The sequence below is a fragment of the Armigeres subalbatus genome, chromosome 1 (genome assembly GCF_024139115.2).
Source record: "Armigeres subalbatus isolate Guangzhou_Male chromosome 1, GZ_Asu_2, whole genome shotgun sequence".
NCBI classification, from domain to species: Eukaryota; Metazoa; Arthropoda; class Insecta; order Diptera; family Culicidae; genus Armigeres; species Armigeres subalbatus.
In genome coordinates this window covers 241038439-241062470 of record NC_085139.1, presented here as the reverse complement: position 1 = coordinate 241062470, position 24032 = coordinate 241038439, and the positions used below count along the sequence as shown (strand labels likewise).

Below are 24032 nucleotides of genomic sequence, written 5' to 3'. Positions count from 1 at the left end.
AACGATTGTTGTGCATTTTGTGATTTATGTTTGCTTGCTTAGTTCTATGGCTAGGGGGGGAGAGGAAAATGGGGGTTTCACAACTTACGGATTTACTTGTTGGTAAATAACTGGGTAAATGATGGAACCATTGTGCTGGGTCTATGAACATTTCATTTATTTAGTTTGAGACGGTCCGTCCTCTGTTGAAGTAGTCATAGTTTAGAATTTAAATCATCAATCTTGCTTTCGAAATTATTGTTTTCAACGTTGGAGCTTGCTCTAATTTGCGTTTCCATAGTTTTCAACTGAAGAATTCCTGTGCATGATGCCATTGCATAAATATGTATTCTGTGCAGCACAATTTTTAACTTTCCCATTCCTAATATGTATATGTTTGTATAACAAATTCTTCATTTTGAGAACAACGAACATGTTTCGATTTATCTCCATGAATATGCGAAATAATGCAACCGAGATCTAATGTTTATGATATCCCAACACTCTCCGGGTACAGCACAACCAATTAGGCATACCCATCGTACCCATGTCAAAAAACGATCAGATGGCAACATTCCATTTCATGACGAAACCCATCTCAAACGTCGACATCAACGAGCTAAACGCCAACGATGATGAATAACAACTCCGCGTAGCTCCAATTCGTTTCTTATCGCAGATTAGCTAAATAAAAAGGGTAATTAATAATCCTCAACTTGTCTCATCCCGAGCCGTGGTGTTTCCTCCGCGAAGTTCATGTTATTCAGTTCAATGCGCCGGAAAGGAGAAAAAATCTGCGTATCCCGGCACCATCATTTCATAATTTTTCAACCATTTGTTTGCGTTTTGTGCACTTCGTCACAGATTATTCAACCGCTCCATCATCGCCACGTTGGGACTGTGTTTCGGAACCCATCACATGATTGCGAACAAGACACGGCGGCGACGACGACGGGTAAACAAAATCGCGATAAAAGCCCCCCGGTCCCCGGGTAATGAGCACTGAGGCAGTTCAAAGAACTGCTTTGTTACCATTATCGGGGAGATGGATGGAAGATTCATCTCCACCAACACCATCAAGAGTTAGAGCAGATTTTAATCAAAGTGCCAAAAGCGAAACAATCCACGCCTTCACTTCTCGGGGTGGACGTGTTTTCTTGCCACTTTTCTGTTTTTTCTGAAAGGGGAGAAATGTAGAGATTTTGTTTTACTTACACGTAGGAGCTGAATGTGGGCGTGCTTCTGTAGGAACACAATCTGGAAAAAAGAAACAAGGAGATGGGAAAACTAGTTAGGATTTTCATTTTAGGACGAACTTGGAAGCAACTGCAATCCACTGATTGCCTAGTGTTGAGAAGGAGTTTCATGTGACATCCTGTTTGTGCAAAAAGTTCAAGTAACAACTTCGTCATGCCTTTGTCGTACGGTGAAGCCAAACTGGGAAATTATGTATTAGAATTAAATTTGCCACCAACACCCTCCGGTCTTCCCCGTATGCCGCAGTAGTTCTCGCCAAGCTTGAAAACGTGAGCAGCTTTCCGTTCAAGGTTCCGCATTGCTGCAGAACTTTAAACCTTAGACAGCGATGGACGAAGAAAAAAAATGGCAAACGTGCCCAATTAGTTAAAGTAGCCAGCCAGTGTTCGTCGGCCGTCAGTTTCTTCTGCTAACACATTACTACTATAGAGTCAACCACTAATGCGGCGAATGACGGCCTGTCGCCAATTAGCGTCGCTATGTATCTACTTTCTGGCGGTGGGAAGCCCCTCTCCGGGTTCGGCTGCATCCCATTTGTCGTGATTTGAATAGATTTGCGGATGATGATGATGGCGGTCTGTCTGAAAGCTTTGTCACGAAAACGTTCAGCTGGGATGAGGAAAGGTTTAGGGTAACAGTTGGCGAATGGGTCGCTTCAGAGCGAAACGAACCAATTAAATTTATCAATGAGAGCTTCAGAGATTTATGGAAGAAACACGACGAAAATGGTTTCCATGTGGTTTCTCATGCGTTTGATATGGTGTAGCTATTAAGTGCTTCATCTATGACGTCCTTTGGTAATTCAAACCTTTTAAGTCCACAAATGAGACAAAAGCGGTCGAAACGTCGGGATAAAATCAAAAGTAATGATTGATTACCAATACTGTATAGCCGAAACGTAGCATAATTACAAATGAGCAAGGAATGTAAAACAACAACATTGCCAATGACAGCAACATTGCCCTCTCTTGTAAATGTCAAAACTCAACTAACTCAACTCGCAAAAAGCTTTTGTCCCAAACTGTAACAGAATAGGACAATGATCGCATGCCGCGCATTTAGAGAAAAAGTCGGTTTCCGATGAAGTTTTTGGTTCAATAAGCATAAAGGACAACGATTTGAAAGTCGGATCTTGGAACGTGAGCGAACACATAGCGAACACTTCATTCAAGTACCACATCTACTATAGCGGCGATGACAGAGCAGAACGAGGAGTTGGTGATCGCGAAGCAGATGAAGCGGTTATCCGGTGGAACCCGAAAAGCGACCACATTTGCGTGTTGAGAATAAAGGGCAAATTCTTCAACTATAGCCTGATCAGCATCTATGCCCCAAGGAATGATAAACTTGATGACGTGAAGGATGTGTTCTATGAGAGCCTTGATAAGGCCTACGGAGAGTGCCCGACACACGATGTGTTGGATTGTCATCGGGGATGCAAATGCGCAGATCGAAAGAGAACGTTTCTTTCATCCTGTCAGTGGTACGAAAAGCCTTCACTGCTGCTAGAGGGATGGCAATCAGCAGTACCTACTTCGCATGTAAGAATATCCGCAAACACATGGCAACATCCGAGTGGAGACACTTGCTCACAGATAGACCACGTGCTGATCAACGGACGACATTTCTCGGATGTTATAGATGTAAGGTCCTTCAGAGGTCCGAACATTGACTCGGATCACTACCTTGTAGTTGCAAAAATTTGGGCGCGACTTTCCAGCGTCACGAATTTACGAAACAACAGAACGATGCGTTTCAATATTCAACACTTGTCAATTGAAGGAGTTGCTGATCTGGTACCACCAGAAGCTGGACGAGCGGATAGGAGATGCAACCGGATCTGGCACCGTCAACAGATTACGGCAAAATACCCACGAAGCTGTGACTACAACAGCGCAGGAAGTGTTGGGCACTGCACATCGACGCCAACGAAATGGTTGGTTTGACGAGGAGTGCCAGCAAGTGACGGACGCGAAAAATGTGGCTAGGAGTCGAATGCTAGTGGCTCGTACCCGTTCAAATAGAGAGCGGTACAGTGTAGCAAGGGCAGAAGAGAAACGAATCCACCGAATAAAAAAGGCAACACGAAGAAAGTGTGATAACTGAAGCGCAGAAGAACATGGATAGAAACGATATGCGGAGGTTTTACGCAACTGTCAATGGCGCGCGGCATAAGACTGCGCCAGTGCTCACCATGAATTTGCTGACAGACAAGACTATGCTGGCAGCCAGGTGGAAGGAGCACTTTGAAGATTTGTTGAACGGTGAAAATGAAGGTGTTTTAAGGGGCAGGATGGACATAATTAGCGACGGTCAAGCTATGAAACCGCCAACACTAGACGAGGTTAAGAAGGCTCTAAATGAGCTGAAAACAGTAAAGCTGCTGGGAAGGATCGCGCCCTTGGAGTTTTCGAGAAAATCGGAAGACTGTGGTGGGTCGAGCACATAGCCAGAATGTAGGACAATTACCTGAAAAAATGGTTCTCGCCAACGATCCAACGGGCACAAGAAGGGGAGGTGCGTACCGAGCAAATCGATTATTAATGAATCGCTTGCTTTGAGCGTGTTTACAGCTTCTCACTAGGAGTTAATTTTCTGAAATCAGTATGGCGAAAGGCATCTAAGGTTCGATTTCTCAAAATGCCAGGTGCCTACCTTGATTGACAAAATATTTGGTAGGCGTAGTAGCGGACACCATCCTTCAACCGGCACCATATATAGTTTTCCATGAAAATTTCCTAATTTTGAGAAAACCCGCGTTAGATGTCTTTCGCCGCGGTTAACTCATGCTGGTTATTTTGTGCATATACTATAGCGCCTGGATGTGGCTGCGGCGGGTAGAAAATATCCCAAGCAGCACAAGTCAGACACAAATGGTTGCGGCAACTTGATTGTGACTGAATCCGGTCACATATAAGTTGCAGTAACCTATGTGGAACATGTGTGCTGCTAGGGATACTACCAATAATTCATTATGCCGAAATCAGGATTGAAAACAGGTGGTCAACCTGAAAAGGATGTTCCAGTGGAACAGAAGCGCAAAGAAAGCTATGCTCTCGAACGGCAACCTTCGTACATTGTTACGCCGATGCCAGATCGTGCCATACCTTCGATGGATGTGAACAGATGTTTGCGGCATCGAAATGGTGAATGGAGTACCATCTGACGGAGATGAATCTCATCCATACTCGAACCATATTCGAACGTCGATGGAAGAAGACTACACCAACCCGGTGGCGGGAAATTCGGAAGCGCAGGAGTTAATCAGGAAAGCGAAACGTCGGAAGCAGATCACTGACGATATGGATGCACTGGACGATATAGTATTGTTAGTGAACAATAATGTTCTGAACAAACTCGTCGGCGTCACTTACGCGAAGGAAGCAATGGTCCTGCTGATCAAATCGTACCAACCAACGGGTTGGTACAGGCGTAATGATTGCGATTCGAGATGGTTTGTTAAGACTCAAACATCGCACCGTATAGTTTTTTAACCGATTACGTCATTTGACCAAATTGACCGAATAGGTCATTTGACGGAATAGGTCATTTAACCGAAAAGGTCATTTGACCGAATTGGCCATTCGACCGAATAGGCCATTTAACCGAATATGCCATATGACCGAATTGGCCATTTAACCAAATTGACGAATTGGCCATTTGACTGAATAGGCCATTTGACCGGATAGGCCATTTGACCGGATAGGCCATTAGACCGAATAGGTGATTTAAGCATAAGGATGAGCATGAATATTATGACTGTTTAATTGGTTGTTGCTTGTCCGTGATTGACTAGAACTTGCAAAATTGTACATAGAACCAAAAGCATGGGGGGCTGAGATGAACTATTCATTCTTAATGTTTTCGAATATATTTAGTCAATAATGACACCGGCCACGTCCTTACGATCATATTGAAATGAAAGGACTGATAGTTCGACTCTGATTCCTGCTAGATATCGAGTATGCCTCTGCACCTCAATGATTGCTTAGGGATAAGATATCATGTTGGCTACAATGAATATTTTATCTGGATTCACTTCGGAAAACGATGCAGTCTATAGATCTTTTGACCGAATTGGCCATTTGACCGAATAGGCCGTTTGACCGAACGGTTAGGCCAACAATATGATAGAAGGAATAGAAATAGTATCAAATGATTTCGTTGAGCAGCATGAAGTTTGTGAAAGCTGTTTGGCTGGGAAACATGCTAGTAAGAAATTCTAGGATATGGATGTACTGTTTATGCATATTAGTCTCATATGAAAAATTTTCAAATTGAGAATATGAGGAACAAACATCAAGCCTACTTTTCCCATCTTGAAAATGACCACATATGAGTCCCATTATCAAAGAAAAAGGGACTCATATGCGGTCATTTTTTTTATCTAGGACAAACTGGCTTGATATTTTTTTCGACTTTTCCTGAACAAACTTTCCTATTTAACAGTTACATTTGATAATACTATGATGAAAATGGTGGTTACATGTGCTAACTCGAAAAATTCATATGGGACTGACATGCGATCATAAGCAGTATAATCTACCTGTGATGGACTTCGATGTAATAATCGTTTGAAAGAATACGAAGTAATGGCAACAGCGCACTTCGGTCGGCGGTTATATGAAATGCGTTGCAACAATGGCAGAGAGTATCTCGGAATGGAATTCCAAGGCTTTTGTAAAATCAAAGGCATACAAATGGTTTTCACTGTTCCTCACACACTACAGCAGAGTAAGTAAGTAAGTAAGTAAGTAAGTAAGTGGAGAAATTTTAGCATTAGCATCGAGCAGTTCGCACAAATTCGTAGGTGGTACAAGTAAGCATATGCGGTATTTCGAAAAATTTCGTTTCAGGTGGTTCGAAACGAAATTCCGCGGAATTTCGCGGAATTTGAGCATGGCGAAATCTGATTTATTGATTTCGTTTCGTTTCGTAAAATTACAAAAATTTCGCTAGAAAAAACTAGCTTCTAACGAAATTTAACGGAATTCCGCGGAATTTCGAAACGAATTTAAACTAATCCATACTTTATATTATAAAAAAATTTTGGCTGCGCCGCTGAACAAAATCGTTAAGTTGTTTTCAAAACTTTAGGTTATACAAATTTTTCTATTACGGCTAACTAACCCTATTCTTAGTCGACAAATACGTAAGTAGTTTTCTTCTATAAAACGTCTTCAGTGTGTCCATGATTAAAATTTTGTGATATTTTTTTTACTATTTGCACAATATGAATGCGGAATCGATCGTGTTGTTGCTGGTCATGGGACGGCAGCAAGTCCGGGAGAACGCGAAGTGATAAAAATCTATCAGCATAAATTTGTTTAACCAGTGTGCAATCGATCGTGCTGATGCTGATCACGCCAGCTAGTATGGGAGAACGCGAAGTGATAAAACTAATGTCTGCATCAAAGAGCACAAAATTATTTAGTGCGGAATCGATCGTGTTGTAGAAGATTATTAAACGAAGCACATTGATCTTGCGATGGATTGATTTGAAACACAGTTTTCATCTTCTTGTTTTCAAAATAACTTCGTTTACAATAAATATTTTGTCGCTTACCAAGGGGTTTCACATGAATTACCTTCTCAACTAACCAACGATTCCTTTTCCGTAGCGCTCACGGAGATGCAGAGCGTACCTCGGTCTCTTAAAACAATGAGTGTTACACTAATTTTCGTCTCCTAATACTAAATTGACTATAAGCACCGTTATTGACCAGCATCGTTATTGTTCATGAATTGGAAACTCCGAAGTAAGTATACAATAAGAATAACTTTTTTGTATCCCAAGAATAGGGGAAGAGGTTCGGTTGTGGGCACCCTTTTGTCTTTGACCCATAACTTTGGCCCTAGTTGATCTCATGCCGACATTTTTATACCAATGGAAAGCTAGACTGTGTACCTTATTTCAATCAATTATGTCTAAATAATTATAAAAAACGGCATGACAACGTCATTTGAAATAAGTTAGGGAGCAACTAAAGTGATGTTGAATGATTTGTTAATAAAATAAGGGTGCCCACAACCGAATTTCGCAGCCGTTTTGGAAAACGTAGAAAAAAATGCATATTTGCTGTTTCTCGGCCAATCATGATTAGCAACTATGACGTGTACAGTTAAGAAACGTTATTAAGCTCTTCTTCAACTATTTGCACAATACGTGAGGAATATTGCAGATTTGTGGGCATTTCTAGATCTACGCATGAAATTTGCAAAAAAATCTAGAACGGATTGAAAGATCATTAAAATTGCTGAAAATTCTTTACTTATGATTGCTTCAGCACATACTGACCAATGGTCAGTGACCATAACAGCTGTTCTCATCTGCCAAGGACACACACATAATAGCTCAGTTTGTCGAGCTGATTGTATATAAGACTATCGGTCTGTGAAATGCACATGATTCTTCTTGTGAGCAAATGTATGCTATATATGTAGACGAGGAATAAGAAGGAATAAATTTTGGCAAACACACCCTTTTCAAATGTTGAACTAGTAATATCAATTCTATATCTGCGTATACACATACATGGCAGATGTGGATACATAGTTAAGTATCCCACTAAATAAAAAAAAATCGTTTTAAAATTTTGACTAAGTCAATACTGTAAAACCACGCTGACAAGATAATATGAAGTATGCTTCAGCATAATTACATAATTCTTAAGTGAACTAAGGTTTTAAAGGAAATTTGAATCCGTATATGAAAAATCCCACAATTTCTTTATTTTCATATACTTACTTATATAAAACTGATATAAAATTGATCAGATTCAGGAGCACACGCTCCACGATGAATTCCTATGAAAGCGGCACAAATGCTGGGGTATTGCCTTATCGCCAATGGTATATGCGGCGAGAATGTGGCGATTTATCACAGATTGCCTCTTCAGTTATTACAACTCTTTTGGTCGCAAAACAGTTAGGCCGATACAAATATTAAATTTATTTTATGTCTCCCCCCCCCCTCACCTTTCCAAAAATATTGAAAGGGGAAACAAATTTTTTTTCGGCGATTTTTTTTTAAATTTTGAACATGTGCATCTCTGTTTTTATCTTGGTACAAAATAGTCATTAAAAGACCAAACATTTATCAGTATTTCAAATGAAAATAACAGCATACCGTTTACACTCAACGACATGGTTCTGCTGACTTTGATAGTGAGACGCCGCAAAAAGCATTCAGCATAAATAAGCGTCGCATTTTGATAAAAGCATTCTTCACTGCCCAACTATCTTCTACGCTGCCACCTTCCAGAACATCAACTACCCGAGTACTAAGAACTTCAACGAACGATTTCTTTACAACTGGATCTTCTGGACGGTTTATTTTGATTCGTCGCCCGAGCCTCTCCTGACACCGCTGAATCCGAGCAATGCGTTGAGGCCAATTAGAAGATGATAGTCAAACGCGATGCCAGCGCTGCGTTTGAAAGCATCGTCTCCGTTTCCAGCTAATACATTTCCAGAGGAGCTAAATACTTGTCCTACCAACTAAAAGCGGGTCTGGGAAGTAAGTCAAATGCTGCTGCCTGCAGACATGAGAAGCGGGCGCAGGAGGACTCCCCGGCCGACGATGGTAGGAAACCCGCAAAAACCGGCGATATTCAATTCCTCTTCGATATTTCATGATGCCTGAATGGAGCAAGGACAAATATGATGATGATAGATAGACGCGACATGTCAGTCACTCATCGATCCAGCTGATCAACTTCTTCTTCAAGTTTTGATTACCTCTCCTAATTCTGATATAGGCCGCCTCGGACGATCATGTGAGATCCATTCTGTCACGCTTTGCATCATGCTGGAGCATGTCATTTGATTTCAAGAGTCCCTCCATTTGGTATTGATTGACCACGGAATCGTGAGTGACACAAGGGTGCATGTATTATACCTTTGTTGCTATTTCCCATCGTAGTCGACGAAACCATGGATCTCTTTAGCAGTCTATCTCCCTAAAGCAATCGAACGAGATGATGATACTGCTAGTAGCACAGTTATGACTGATTTAGTTGCTGCAACTCTAATGTGACTCGATTTAGTCGATCATAAGTTACATAAACCTGTATGTGACAAGTGTGCTGCTCGGGCTACTAACGCCACAACGACCAAGTAAAGTAAACTGAATGACCTCCCACTCAACCAACTCGAACTCCACGGTAGCCGGGCAAACATTGGAGAAGGTCGAAACCAAAGCCAGCCAACGTCGGACGGCGGACCAAGATCAACATAGAACATGGTGATCCATTCTGTCCAGACAATGCACCAAACCTCGAATACTCAACTGTAACATGAAATCTGCGATGTTCTACACCGGTGAGACTTGGTGCGTATTGACAGGGATCACATAGATTTGCAAGTATTCATCACCCGATGTCTATGTTTTACTGCTCGCGCCTGCTGGTGGGCTCACAACTGGATACCGAATACTGAGCCCCATCGACGATCCAATATCAACGGCAACTCCACTGTGTGAATGGATGTAGGCCGGCCACAGGCAACGTAAGAGCAGAGGCGAAATCTGCAAGCAAGCGCTGGAATCCGGCAGGACATCGCAGCAGAGACAGACCCAGGATCGCCTGGTGACAAAACCCTAACAGAGAAATAAACAAAGTTGATGGGAATCAGACTTAAGCTCCAGCCAAGGATGGAGATCCTTAACGTTGGCCCTATATACCCTAAAAGGTACTCAGAAGACAAGAGTGGGTGTGTGGGAATTGGATCCCACTTAATGAATGCCACATGTACATGGGTGCTAAGAAAGAAACCAAGCCTAGTGCCGTATAGCCTTTGAATTATGTAACTTTGATTAGCTAAGTAATAGAGCTAAGCTAAGTAATAGATTTATTTTAGAACTTGTTTTTATTTTTCGTTTTTATTTTTCATAAAACAAGTGGAGCTGTAACTCTCAAAAAGCAAGGTTGTTTTCAGTGTATCGTACTTTGTAGTAAGATAAACTAAAATCTGCAACCAGACACCTGATAAGACATCTCAGATCGTGTAAGGATTGGGAAGCTCCTAGACGATAATCGCCGTGCGTGAGCCGAAATAGCCTCCTTACGACTATACAGAAACCCCCGCCGCTGATCCACGCATACTTCTTGCATGAGTAAGTTCAACATCCATTGCATCCTCTCTTTTGGTTGATCCGAGGCCGTATCTAAGCCGCAAACAAGTAGCATGTCATTTCAATAATTTTAGGAACGTGAGCATGATATGAAGATTCTACTTCAAACTTCTCCTATCAATTCCGTATAGTCCGGGAAGTCTGCAATTCCGAACCTTCATAAAACATCCATGTTCAGACAACACATCTCTGATTTCAAAAGTACACCTGACCATTGCCCCAGTACAACAAATTTGAGCTTCATCCTTAACTTAAACAAAAGCTTATGAATCTAGCCGTACTTTAAAAATGTTGGTGTTATGGATTCAACAGTTTAGAGTCCATCTGCAAAAACTTTCCCAAAAAAAAAACTAAAATTTCTACGGAACTAAGTTTTAGTTTTTTTTATTATATAAAGTTTGTGCTAAGTTCATTACTGCATAAATATATTACAAATATTAATATACTTTGCTTTTCTAAACATTTTTTGCTTTCATTACAATTCCAAATTTTTCATGCAATTATTCCTATTTTGGACTTTTTTTCGTTTCTTTGTTACTTTTTTTATTTCCCCCCCCCCTCTTGTTTTCCAAGAGCTGTCGGACATAAAATAAATTTAATATTTGTATCGGCCTTATTCGACTTCGAAAAAGTTAAATCAGAATTGCGTACATAATGTAAAACCAATTCAATAAAAATTCCGCGGAAAAAAAATCAAAATTTCGTTTCGTTTCGAAAAATTTCGAATTAAATGAACCTCGATTTCGTATCGTTTCGAAGTCTCGAAAGAAATCTATATTTCGTTTCGTTTCGATCCGAATCAACATAGACATTTGAGATTTCGTTTCGTTTCGTTTCGTTAGGAAAAAGTGTGTTATCGCATACCCTTAGGTACAAGCCAAGACTATTGTATGAGAGTAGCATCACTTTATCCGTTACCACAGATATTGATTTGGGACTAATTACTAACTTTTAGATGGAAGCAATGCACTCTCCAATAGTCGAGATCTGACCTGGCCACGTCCTTGCGAATGCTGAAGAAGGGGAAGGATGGTTAGTTGGACACTTACTTAAGAAAGATGCAGAGAACTCTATGACCTCTCATAGGTGCCACGGGAGGTTTTGGGGTTGTGTGGAAGGTTATAACAGTAGGAATCGTTTTGGTAGAACGTGAAACACAGAAAGAACTAAGATAGAAATACAAAGTGGGAAAGAGACGAGCCTGGAATTGAATTCACGACCTCCTGCTTATAAGGCAGAAGCAGAGATCGCCAATGGAGAAATGTTAGAGCATTACTCCATCAAAGTGAAATACCAAAGGAAATGTGGGGAGAAGCACTGCATGTAGCCGGCTACGTCACGAACAGGTCTCCAACAAATGCTGTTGTTGACACCAAGACGCCTTTTGAGATGTGGCTTGGCAGAAAACCTAACTTAAGTAACCTAATCTAAGTTTGATTGCCATGTATTCACTCATATTCGAAAGGAAAAACTTGATTCTAAAACCCCTAAACCAAACGGCTGATATTCGTAGGTTATGCTGTTTAACAAAACGAATATAGGTTGTGGAATAAAAATATCCGAGTAAAAGAGATATCCAGAATGTTGTGTTCGATGAGTCCAATATAAGACTTGTTATTCTATCAGAAGTTGTTGTTCAACTTCCGATTGTTGTAAGAGAAGTGTATGATTGCAGTGTAGATGATTCTAAAATTCCAATAAATAATGAATATCAATCGTTCGCTGATGACGAAGCAAAAGGGGTCATTGAATCACCAAATTGCAGCAAAGAAGAAAAAGAAGAAGTTGTTAAAAACACTTCCGACGAAGAATTTTCCGATGCAAAAGTTTTTTTCTTTATTATTGATTGAGTTTCAGCGATGCAGAAGATGAAATTGAAGGTCAGAAGCTACCCGAAATCAGAAGAAGTAAACGAAAAAGACAATGTCCGCAAAGATTTGATTTAACATCAGCAAAAATAGCTTCATCGTTTGTTGATGATATTCCTGAAATTGTCGCTGAGCTGAAGAAACGCGATGATTGGAATAAATGGCAGACTGCCATTAATGAAGAACTAAGTTCACTCCTAGAAAATAAGACTTGGACAGTGGTTAACTGTTTACCAATTAATCAAAAGGCTATTCACTCGAAATGGGTATTTTCGATAAAGGAAGATGGTCGATACAAAGCTCGTCTAGTTGCGAAAGGCTGTTCTCAAAGACCCGGCTTTGATTATCAAGACACATTCGCACCAGTGGCAAGAATGGAAAGTGTTCGCACAATTTTGTCAATAGCGAACGAGAATGGACTATTAGTCCACCACATGGACGTTAAAACTACTTTCCTCAATGGATAATTAGAGGAAACTATTTTCATGAAACTTCCTAATGACAAAATTGGCAACTCCGGAATTGTAAGTCTGCAGAAAAGCTTGTATGGCTTAAAACAAGCAAGCAGATCATGGAGTAAGAAATTTGATGATGATCATCTTCATTCAGCTCCTTCTTCTGGCCCTGACTCCGTATCAGGGAACACCCACATTTGAGATCACAAGAATCTCCCGTTAATCACAGCACCCCTCCGGATACATCCGGGGGACACCATATCAACACACAACCTGATTTTTTCCCCCTGACTAGCACAACTCGACTGGTACGTCGAGCACATCACCCCTACTTTCCACTGGATCGGATCAAGGTAGCCAGCTTGTTTCTTTCCCGACCCCTACACTTCCGCTGGAGGTAAATTTCTGTCTCCAGTGGAACATCAACGGCTTCTGGAATAACCTTCCCAATCTGGAACTGTTAACGCACGGCAGCCCGCCATGGATAATTGGCCTGCAGGAGGTCAATCGTGTCGTACTCGACTCCATGGATCGCTCCCTCGGAGGAAAGTACAAGTGGACTATTAAGGTAGGTTCTAATATCCGGCATTCCGTGGCGATAGGCCGAAGACCTCCCAGTTGTTGAATTCCGTTTCCGAGGTAGTTTTCTAGGTAGCGTGTTAAACGTTTACTACCGGGCATCATAAGAAAGTAAGCAAAATAATTGAGGAATCTCCGTCCCTGTCCTCTTCTTAGGGGATATGAAAGCGCATCACCCGGCATGGGGTGATTCTAAGACTGATCCGGTGGCACCCTATTTGAATTATTTGAAGCTGCATACCTTGTACGACTAGCCACTACTGCCATCGACGTGCCGCCAGACGGTCTATTCTTTCCGCTCTCAAGTGGGAAGTGTCTACAGACTTATTCGGCAGCAACGCGTTACGATGCCGTCAATTGGGAGGCATATGGCCAATTCCACCTCCGACGCACATTTGAACGAGACACGCCCACAACCCTTCCCGGCTTCATCCAAACCGTCCTGGATGCAGCTGTTGCCTGCATTCCGCAAACCAGCACCCGGTCAGGACGAAAGGCACTACGCTGGTGGTCAGATGAAACGCGTCGGGTGGTTAAAGCGAGAAGAAAGGTCCTCTGAGTGCTACGGAGACTTCCCGCTGGTCATCCTGATAAAGTAAATGCCCTGCAGGTCTACAAACAGAAGCACTAAGTATGAAAGCAGGTCAGAAATATTTGAAGCCAAGAAGAAGCATAGCGAGGATTTTCTCGATTTGGTCAATCCGGCTCAATACGCTGCTGAACAACCTTTCAGGTTCCCCCAGTCGTACAAAATTCTGGCTTCAATCTACCGTTTTCTGCTGCCGAGCTGTCTTTTGCCCTTTCCAACAGTAATGGGATGTCTTCCGGTCCCGACGAGATTGGGTGTCCCATAGTAAAAAGCTACCGCCTTTCACCAAGATCCGGTTCCTAGAGTTGGTCAACCAAATGTGAGCTGGCCAAACCTTCCCGAAAGAGTGGCTTAAAACTTTGGTGATCCCCATTCCTAAAAAAAACATCTCCTCCCGGGAGGTCACAAAGTACCGGCTCATCTCGCTGACCTCTTATGTGTCTGACTGAAGTCGTCGAGAGGATGGTGAACCGGCGGCTGCGCGACAAACTAGAAGCAGAAGGTAGACTCGGATTCTGGCAGCACGCTTTCCGCCCAGGGTACGGTACTGGCACATGTATTGCAAACTTGGGTGAAGTTTTGTAAAACGCTTACAGTGAGGGCAAACACGCTGATCTGGTATCCTTGGATGTAACCAAGGCCTTTAACTAACAAGATCAGGACTCCATTCGTCCTTCAACAATTGTGGAGTGGGGATTTTCCAGCAACATCCTTGCTTTTGATCGGAACTTCTCATTCCGTTCTGGTGGGAACTCTGTTCCTTGTCGCCATGAACGGTGTGTTTCGTTCACTTCCACCGAACATTCGTCTATGCCGACGATATATTGCTGGTAATCGTTGGCGACACTCCAGGTCGCACGCGAATACGAACCCAATCTGCCGTCAGGGCTGTCCATCGCTGGGCCAGCTCTGTAGGCTACGCTATAACCGCCAGTGAGTGCGTCAGAGGACAGTCTGCCATTGGTGGCACAAGTTGTCCGAACCAAGCGTCAAGTTGGGATAACCAGAGATGCATCCTGAACAGAATAAGAACAAAACTGCCAAGAGCGTGCCTTGGTGTTCTTAGTTTTGAACTCTGAACACAGTTCAGTGCGCACTGGGTTGTTACGCAAGTAAAACGATCATGGTAACTGAGTTTCCTTAGATTTAAAACTAAGCAAAAACATACGAGCATGCTTGATTTCTATCCGTTAGATGCCCACGTGTTCCGTTATTTACTAGTCGAAAAATGTGTAGCATGCCGTCGGTCGCTTGAATTTGTTTTCCTAGGATACACGTTGCTAAGTTGGGTCGCGTTCTCGTGTTCAGATGCATCTCTGGGGCTAGCATCCCATCCCCATCACGAAAATTGTAAAAGTTCTTGGAGTGTCCATAGACTGGAGTCTCTCATTCCAAGCGCACTTCCGCGAAGTCAAAGTTATTTGTAAGACAAGAGTTAATCTAGTTCGGATGCTACCCAAATCCACCGAATCTATAACAGGATGCTCCGGTTAAGGATCAGGCAAGCTGTCATTGATAACCGCTTACTCTACAGCTTGAAACATACCTGAATCGCCCATCGTAACCTTATTGAATCTCTTATTATTATTATCGTCTTTATTAAAGAGGTTTTCAGCCCTTGGTTGGCTCACCTCTTTATTGAAACTCTGTCACCGACCTTCAACGTTCGAGTCGCTTCCTGGTTGCTACCCTTTACACCAGCTGAGTCTGCATGTGCCGAGGCAGGCATCTTGCCATTCAACCATCGTGTGCAAGCCGCCATCTGCTGCAAAGCCGCCTCTCTCTCATTATCGAAGCCGTGTGTGAGACCGGATAATGCACGCGATCTCCGGCGTCGGTCTCCCCCCAGTGGTGTGAGTCCATATCCGAAGGGATGACAACTCCTTGGCTCCTTGGCTGCTTGACTCAGAAGGTCGGTGGCACTGCGGAGTGCCTGGCAACACCACGGCCGATCACCTTGCCGGAATCGTTTATCAAGATCGGCGATATGTGTCAACGCAGTCCTTATGGGAGACGTGAAAAGCTGGATAAAAAAGACAGTGCTAGGCAACTGGGAAATGTCATGGCAAGCTTCCACCGCTGGACAGCTGCGGAGAATCAAGAAGACCACGTTGGCCTGGATGGACCTGAGCAACCTATAGGACCAGCAAATCATCTCTCGGCTCGGAACAGGGTACACACGGCTCTAACGCAACTTTGGGGGAGCCGCTCCGGACATTTCCGGGGTAAGCAACACTGTGAAACATTATACATGCCAATGCCCCAAATTCCAGGATCCTAGGGATACCTGCCAGCATCAGGGACGCGCTTTCAAATGATACAGCCAGCATCACTGCCCTCATCTGTTTCCTTAAAGATGGGGGCTTATATAGGAATATCTAATCCAAACGGCTTCACGGGCATCCCGAGGATAAGCTCGGTATAAGACCCATGGCTGTAACCCAAGTAACATTTTAAGTTTTATAACGCTCTTGAAGACCATAATTTACTCTTCAAGAGTGTTTTAAAACCATCATGAAACCAAAATGTTACTAGGGAAGTTCCCACCCCTAGTGACCAATTAGGTCAGCCGGGAGGGCATCACACCTCCCCCATTCTAACAACGTCGCCTAATCCACTCAATCTATCTCTTGGTCGTTTCATGCACCACCGCAAGTTTGAAAATGCTGCCTTCGAAAAGTTCAAGAAAGCGTTCTGATTTTATATTGTTTTCGTCTGTTACCAGGCAACCAGAATCAAGGGTTAGATTGGCGACTCCTGGGGTATGGTCCTCGCCTTAAGCCATCTTTAGCATCTCCGGAGAGCAGCGCATCAACGACAACAGGTCCTGCATCAAGGCCACCAATGGATACCTGGTTCTCTACTGTTCGACTGGTTCCGGGTTCCTGGATCAACTTACACTAAAACTGTTCACCTATATTTCGTCCATGTTACCTTCGTCGATCAGTTTTTAACTTCAAACCTAATTTTACTTAATTATTGATTATTAGTTCTAAGTTTTATCAATGTTAGACTTAATGTTCATTCTTTAATTAAACTTTGCCTATGGAAGGTCCCAAGGTTGGACCTGAGGGTGGCCATTTTAGGCTCCTTCCCCCTCCCAGGTGCCCTGGCCGTGGTACTTACGACAAGTGAAGAACTGGTCTAAATATCAAAATGAAACATCTCGATCCGGAATATCATGTTCATAAGAGAGTTCATTTAGAACATGAAGCATTCACTAAGGGTCTTCCAGCGAGTCAACACAGAAAGCTGCTAAACATCCTCAATGCACAGTGGGCCACGTCGTGAAATTATGAGGAAAAAAATATTTTCACCATAATGATGATATTTTAGGAACAAAGTATCTTCAGCAAAGTCAAACCTTATTATTTAAGCTTTTTTTGAGGTTTGTTGAAATATGGTGGTCCAACTAATTTTTGAGATACAATTTTTAACTTCCTTATTTCTAATTTAAGCATTGTTTGATGCTCTAGAAAATTGTTCCTTATTTAATTTTGCGACTCTTTGCTGAAGAAACCATTGTCGTACGTCATTTGTATTATTTGTTATGATAATATAAAATATAATTGTTAGGGTGACCCTAAAAAATCAATATTTTGATTGTAACTTTTTAGTTTAAATTTTTATAGAATTGAAGTCTTCTACAAAGTTTAAAGCATAAAAAATACACGTTTTGGTTATATTATAATATTATTGCATTATATACCTTCATATTTTCATGATTTAACATTTTCATAGCCCACTACAAAACATCCCAGGAATGAAAGCTTCACAACCTGCCATATAACCTTTATGCAGACGACGTCCTGGCACATAACCTGCTATCTGATATTCATAACATTCTAAATAATAATTAAATTCTTTACAATTTCCAGCTTCTTCTACAAGAGATGTACAGCCCGAGTTAACTTCGGCTCCTAGTTGATGTTATATTCTACAAATATATATAATATTTGATATAATTTCTTATCATAATGTTATTCATTCACTACATATTTATATACAACTACCAAAATAAGAACTTAAAAGAACGCGATGCGTATGGTACGGTATGTCCACGCATCCTTCAACCCTGTAGATTCGTGATATGTATCATGTTGAAGTGAATACTTGAACACGATACATCTCGAAGAATCATCTCTGCGGCAAACACAACGCAGTGGGCCTGGCCGCTTTGAAGTTTATGTCATATCACTGGTATGCTGTGAGCCTCAATATTGACAAGAAAAATTATTGGGCGTCATCTAACTCAATGATTTTCCAGGATGCTTTCTTTGTACTGGCTGCGTTTGTGTTCGATTAGATTAGATTAGATTAGATTGAAACGCGGAGAATTCCTTCTCTGAAGTCAATTTGCTATACTCGGGGAATCGTAAAATTTGCTTCTCACAATTCGAACAGCTTACTTCTCAGAACTCGGATAATTTGCATTTCTAGACTCGGACAATTTACTCCTCCGAACTTGAAAAATTCCTACTCGGGATGGGCATAATTCATCCTCGGTCCGCGGATAATATCTTCTCGGAATGCGAGTTGCTTATTGGAACAAAAATCAATTCCATCTTAAAACTCGGGCAATTTGCATTTCAGAAATCCGGTAAATTTGCTTTTTGTTATGTACTTGGCCAATTTGCTTAACGGAACTCGGACATATTGCATTTCACAACTCGTACTATATCTTCTCCAAGCAAGATTCATCTGTCGAGGCGAAATAGATTTTCAAGTCCTACGCCAGACTGCGTGACTGGCGACGTGCGATTACGGAGTGGACCGAGTAAAGGGGATTTTTGTTTATTGAACTAAACACATCTGCCTTAGACTGCTATCAAATAAAATAAATTAAATCGATCCAATCGAAACAATTTCAAAGTTTTCCAATTAATCTACCACCTTGGCATTGACACTGTCCCGCATTAGGGCATCGCGCCAAGGAAGTCGAACAAATCTCCTTCCGCACACGGCACAGCACCGTCCGATCGCCTTCCAACGACAAACACGCTTCGCTTTATCAAAACATTGCCAAATTTCTACCTGACTTCCCCCTTTTCAGCCGGCAAACGAAATACGAAAAAGTAGTCTCAGTGCCATTCAAAAGCGCAGCGTGTAGTCGGGAGCAAATTGATTTTTTATTCGCTTTAAATTCAATTCTACTGAGGACGGTGCCGCTTCTCGCAACGGGTCGATGTTTCGATTATCCGGCTGTGCTTTGTGCGCCAGGTTTTATTGGCACCCAGCCTCGTACTGTAATTGAGGGTTCATTGCTAATTCCGCTGTTTGTATGCCACCACCTTCACAAAATCTACCTTCGCCGAATGCGGACGGCGCGTGGAGGAGGCATTGTTTGCTCTTGCGCGTTGGATCGGATTTGTTCCTATAGTGGAGAACCGTTTTCGGAGACGCTGAGGGCTAACAACCCAAATCATGTCCACCATCGGTCATCCAAATTGCAGCGAATATCATTAACCCAATGACCGACACTTCCTGAACAAAAAGGCAAAACCAGTCTCAACCGAACGCACAACCAGATTTGTTTCCGAGCTTGACCTTGGCGCCCATTCGATCGTGACGCGAACACGGCAACTCGCCCGGGCTGTGATCGTCACCGTCGTCGTTTAAGCCATAAAAGGGAGCCCCAACATGGCAGAGGCTTTGAACATAAGTCTCGGCCAAGTTATAGTGGAATGGTGGTCATGGGCGGTCGCCTCACGCAGAATCAATCTCCGGCGCGGAGGGGAGAAGAAGACCATCCATCCGGTGAGACATTATTTCGAGATGTTGCTGCTGTTGTTGCTGTCCGCATGGTCTTGATCGGCATCATCCGGCTTGGACTCATGGCTTTTAGTCGATTTATGGCCACAACAACCGTTGCGGCTGTCTTAGCATCTACCTGCGGGCTGTTCAATATTCATATGACGGCACAAGCACAAGCGAACAGAAAGACAGAGAGCGAAAACCATCGCAACGAATGTGATAAATTTCCGCTGGATGTGCGGAGTCGTGCGTCATGCGTGATGAAGGTGATAAGATGAATGGGAGCAGATTTTGGCAACACGTGATTCACCGTGACAGATGTGGAGCAATATTTTTTTTTGTTTTAGGCAGATAATTAATAATATGAGCCTGTCGTAGCTAAGCAAAAATATGCGTAGTTACCATGCCGAATTTAGCTGGGTTCGAATCCCAGTCCCACGATAGAAAAATTGTTTCCAATATCCTGTTGTGCCAGCGGATGCTCAAATGGCAACATGGGATCTGTATCTCACAGTTAATAACTGTATAAGTGCTTGAAGACTGACGAGTTATGGGGTGGTAATGCCACGTTGAGGGATAGAATGACAAGAAAATTAGAAGAAATCATGAATAAAGATGACGACACTAGAAAGATGATTTATATGTAAAAGCTGATTTCCGGCCATGTATGGCAATTATTTCAATAATTTGCGATAATACGTGACGAGCAAGCAACCTGCAGTTGAAATTCATGTAATTAAAAATAAAGAATAATGAGTCGCCTAATCCGGTTTATTAACAGCATGGGAAACAATCTTGATTGAACTCCGATTTGTTCATATAGCTAAATAATATGGAATGAGTGGTAAAGTAATTGTTCCTGAGCTTGGGTCATATTCTACTGAGCTTCTTGCGCAGGTTCATCGAGTCCCGAGGTCGTTATTGGACAAACATTTTCGGACACTGTTTCAAATAGATTTGAAAGTATACCAGTTATTCAGTTCATAATATTTCTACGTAACGTAGAAGCGTAGAAATATTATGAACAAAATAACTGGCGGTTGGTGCTGCGAGTAACAGAGAAGTCACTCATAGCGACAAAACCAAAGTCAAAATCTTGCGTGAATACTTCACTTTCCACCGACGAGAGGAAAATCGGCATAGTAGAAAAAAATCTGTGGGAACCACCAATACTGACGCCACAGAATTTTCTCCAGTCATAATGCGAATAAATTCATTGCATACAGAGCCGTAGCGTGGACTCCCAGCGCCCTTGGCGAAACCGTTATTGGGCGCCCCTTACTTTCATGCATGTTCAAAACAAATGACATGATAAGAGCTGTTTTTTTTTTCAAAATCAACATTTTTGCGTGGTGGATTTAATAAATGTTTGCTTTATGAATTCCTTAAGCCTCTATGACTTGCATGTGTTCCAATAGGTGTAAGGATTTTAAAAAAGGTCAGAACATTTCTAAAAATCCCTTTTACAGAAATTTCAACGATTTTCTGAAAGATTATTAAATAAACCTACGCAAATAAAAAAAAACTAGATCCAGTACTTCATTTTCAATCACCAACAGAAAAAAAAACAAAGAGTCTCACGGGAAAACTCCATTTTGTGCCGACAACATCCAAATTGTTGCAAACGCCACATTAGTGAATTAATTGCTGTAGCAACCACCCGCCGACAGCCGATGCTTGGACCGCTACGAAAGCTGTTGTAGCTGGGACCGCTTCTGGATGCCCTGGTCCGTACTCCTTGGAATTCAGAATGAAAATGACGCGCGCATGCGGAACACGGGGCTTTTTATACACTGGGAAAACGAAGCAGTGGGCTAAAAGGCGTTGATGTCCGCGTTGGGGATGCATGAACGAGATTGATTATTTCTGAATAGAATAGAAATAACATTTTCAATAGTTCAACCTTGAAAATCAATAGAGTCGATGGAATTGGCAAATTGGTGAAGAGTTTCCGAATCGATTGATAATAAAATCTCGAAAATCCATCGAAAGATAAAGACGCTATTAGCGTTTGAAATCTCTCCTGGCGGCCTCGAATTTTGAAATTTCTGTTTTACATCCTAAGGGTTATTTGGCCGAAACCCATTCGGCCGAAAGCCACTTGGCTGAATGCCACTAGGCCGAACAGACCATTAGGCCGAAACCCATCTAGCCGAATGTCATTTGGCAGAAAGGGTCATTTGGCCGAAAGGGTCGTTTGGACGAATGGGTCGTTTGGTCGAAAGAGTCGTTTGGCCGAAAGGGTCATTTTGCCGAAAGGGTCATTTTGCCGAAAAGGTCGTTTGGCCGAATAAGTCGTTTGGCGAAAAAGTCGTTTGGCCGAAGGGGTCGTTTGGCCGAAGGGGTCGTCTGGCCGAAAGGGTCGTTTGGCCGAATTGGTCATTTGGCCGAAAGGGTCGTTTGGCCGAAATTGTCGTTTGGCTGAAATGATCGTTTGGCCGAAGGGGTCATTTGGCCGAATGGGTCATTTGGCCGAAAGGGTCATTTGGCCGAAAGGGTTGTTTGGCCGAAAGGGTCGTTTGGCCGAATTGGTCATTTGGCCGAAAGGGTCTTTTGGTCATTTGGCCGAATAGGACTTGTATCCGAATAGTTTATTTGAAAAGTTAGAAATTAGCAATGAGAAGAGAGACGTCTCAATTCTCATTCTTCATTATTTTCTTCTCACTGTAAAAAGTGAGAAGCGCGAAATGAGTAGTGAGACGTCTCACTACTCCCTTCGTACTACTCACTTTTCACAGTAAGAAGTGAGAAATAGGGAGTTAGAAGTGAGACGTCTCACTTCCCACTTTTCATTTATCACTTTTCGCTGCCAAAAGTGAGAAGCGCAAAGTGAGTACTGAGACGTCTCACTACTCACTTTGCGCCTCTCACTTCATACAGCGAGAAGTGAGTAGTGTGAAGTGGGTAGAGAGACGTCTCACTACTCATTTTTCACAGTGAGAAGTGAGAAATAAGAAGTGAGTCTCACAATTTTGGCAACCCTGACTAGAGGTGTGAGCCGGTCCGATATTTGTCCGAATTTTGGTCGGCGGCGGCGGCGTTTCCGGCGTCACGCCGAAAGCCATTTTTTCATTACGTTTCTTAATTTTTTTTTGCATTTTTTCGGAATATTTTCAAGACATTAAAGGAAGAATCTGAAAAATCTAATGAACTTCTCCAGAAAATCCTATAAGTTTTTCCAAAATTTGGAAATTATTTTCGGATTTTCCACGGGAACTTCTTTGAAGTTTCGAGAAATCTTTAGAATTTAGAAATCCAAGAGAAGCTCTTTGAAATTCCCAAATAAGATTGTTTGGAATATCAGCAATAAATTAAATTCGTCGCAATTTACATGAGAAACTTCAGAGTTTTCACGGAGAATTATTCTTAACTTCTACAGGAAAATCTTCGGAAATTCACGAAAAGTTTCTGTTGAGTATTCTTCGAAATTTGTATTCACAATTGCAGGAGAGTGCGGCTGGTAGAATGGTTGTTTTAACATTGACTTTCTCAGTCTAGAATAATTAAGATGGCTAGTTAAGCATGGCCAACGATAAAACAGTAAATTCTTAAGAATTTCCGCGGGAGGTTCTAAGGAGTTTTCAAGGAAAATTCTCTGAAATTTTCATGAGAAGTTCTCCATAAGTTTAACGGAAACTTTCTTCGAATTTCTGCGGAGGATTGTTCGTAATGTAGATTTCAATAAAATAAATCTTTGGATTTCAACGGAAAATTGTTCGAAATTGTTGGATTTCTACCGAAAATTCTTTGTACAGTAGACGTTCCATAGCTGAAAGTCATTTAACTACAATGCTCTTAACTGCAATTCGATAGTTACATCAGTTTTGCAGTTATCGGACTGCTGAACTTCAAAACGATGTCAAAGTCGATGATCTGCATTGCGCTGCAGGTGCACTTCGATTGCATCTGACGTCTGACAATGGTTTGACGTTTAGAATGCGTCACAGTTATCGAACGGCATTCGCTAACTGAAACGAAAACATGTTGCAGTTATTGCACGACTATTGTATTGTCCAAAAGAAATTCTTGGGAAATTCCATTGGCCGAAAGCGACATACGGCCGAACTGCTGAATTGGCCGAAAAAGTAGTTTGCCCTAATAGGTCGTTTGGCCGAATAGGTCATCAGCCCGAAAATACCGTTTGGCCGAAATGGTTAAATCAAAAGTCAACTACCTTTGCATCTACCCAAATCCCATTAAGCCGAACTGAACGATTATCCGAAACTGTTATCAGGTCGAAAATGATTTGACCAAAAATGTACTTTGACCGAAAACGATATACAGCCAAAATGGACATTCACAGAAACTGTTAATTTGGGCAAAAAATCCAAATAGATGATTCAACTGAAAATGCCGTTTGGTATGAATGGTTATTTGGCCCGAAAATGTCTTTTCTGCAAAACAACCCTTCCGGGCAA

At 42.1% G+C, this 24032-nt stretch overlaps 1 protein-coding gene across 3 annotated transcripts in view; it reads right to left on the bottom strand.

Moving 5' to 3' along the window:
- LOC134206095 (uncharacterized) overlaps positions 1–24032 on the bottom strand; it is a 175001-nt gene that overhangs the window by 130341 nt on the left and 20628 nt on the right. For 2 of the 3 annotated variants that reach the window (XM_062681791.1, XM_062681792.1), the window contains exon 2: positions 1195–1236. The exons of the other annotated variant lie outside the window; for it this stretch is intronic. The gene's annotated coding sequence lies outside the window, so the exon portion shown is untranslated. The remainder of the gene's footprint in view (positions 1–1194; positions 1237–24032) is intronic. 3 annotated transcript variants of the gene reach the window in all.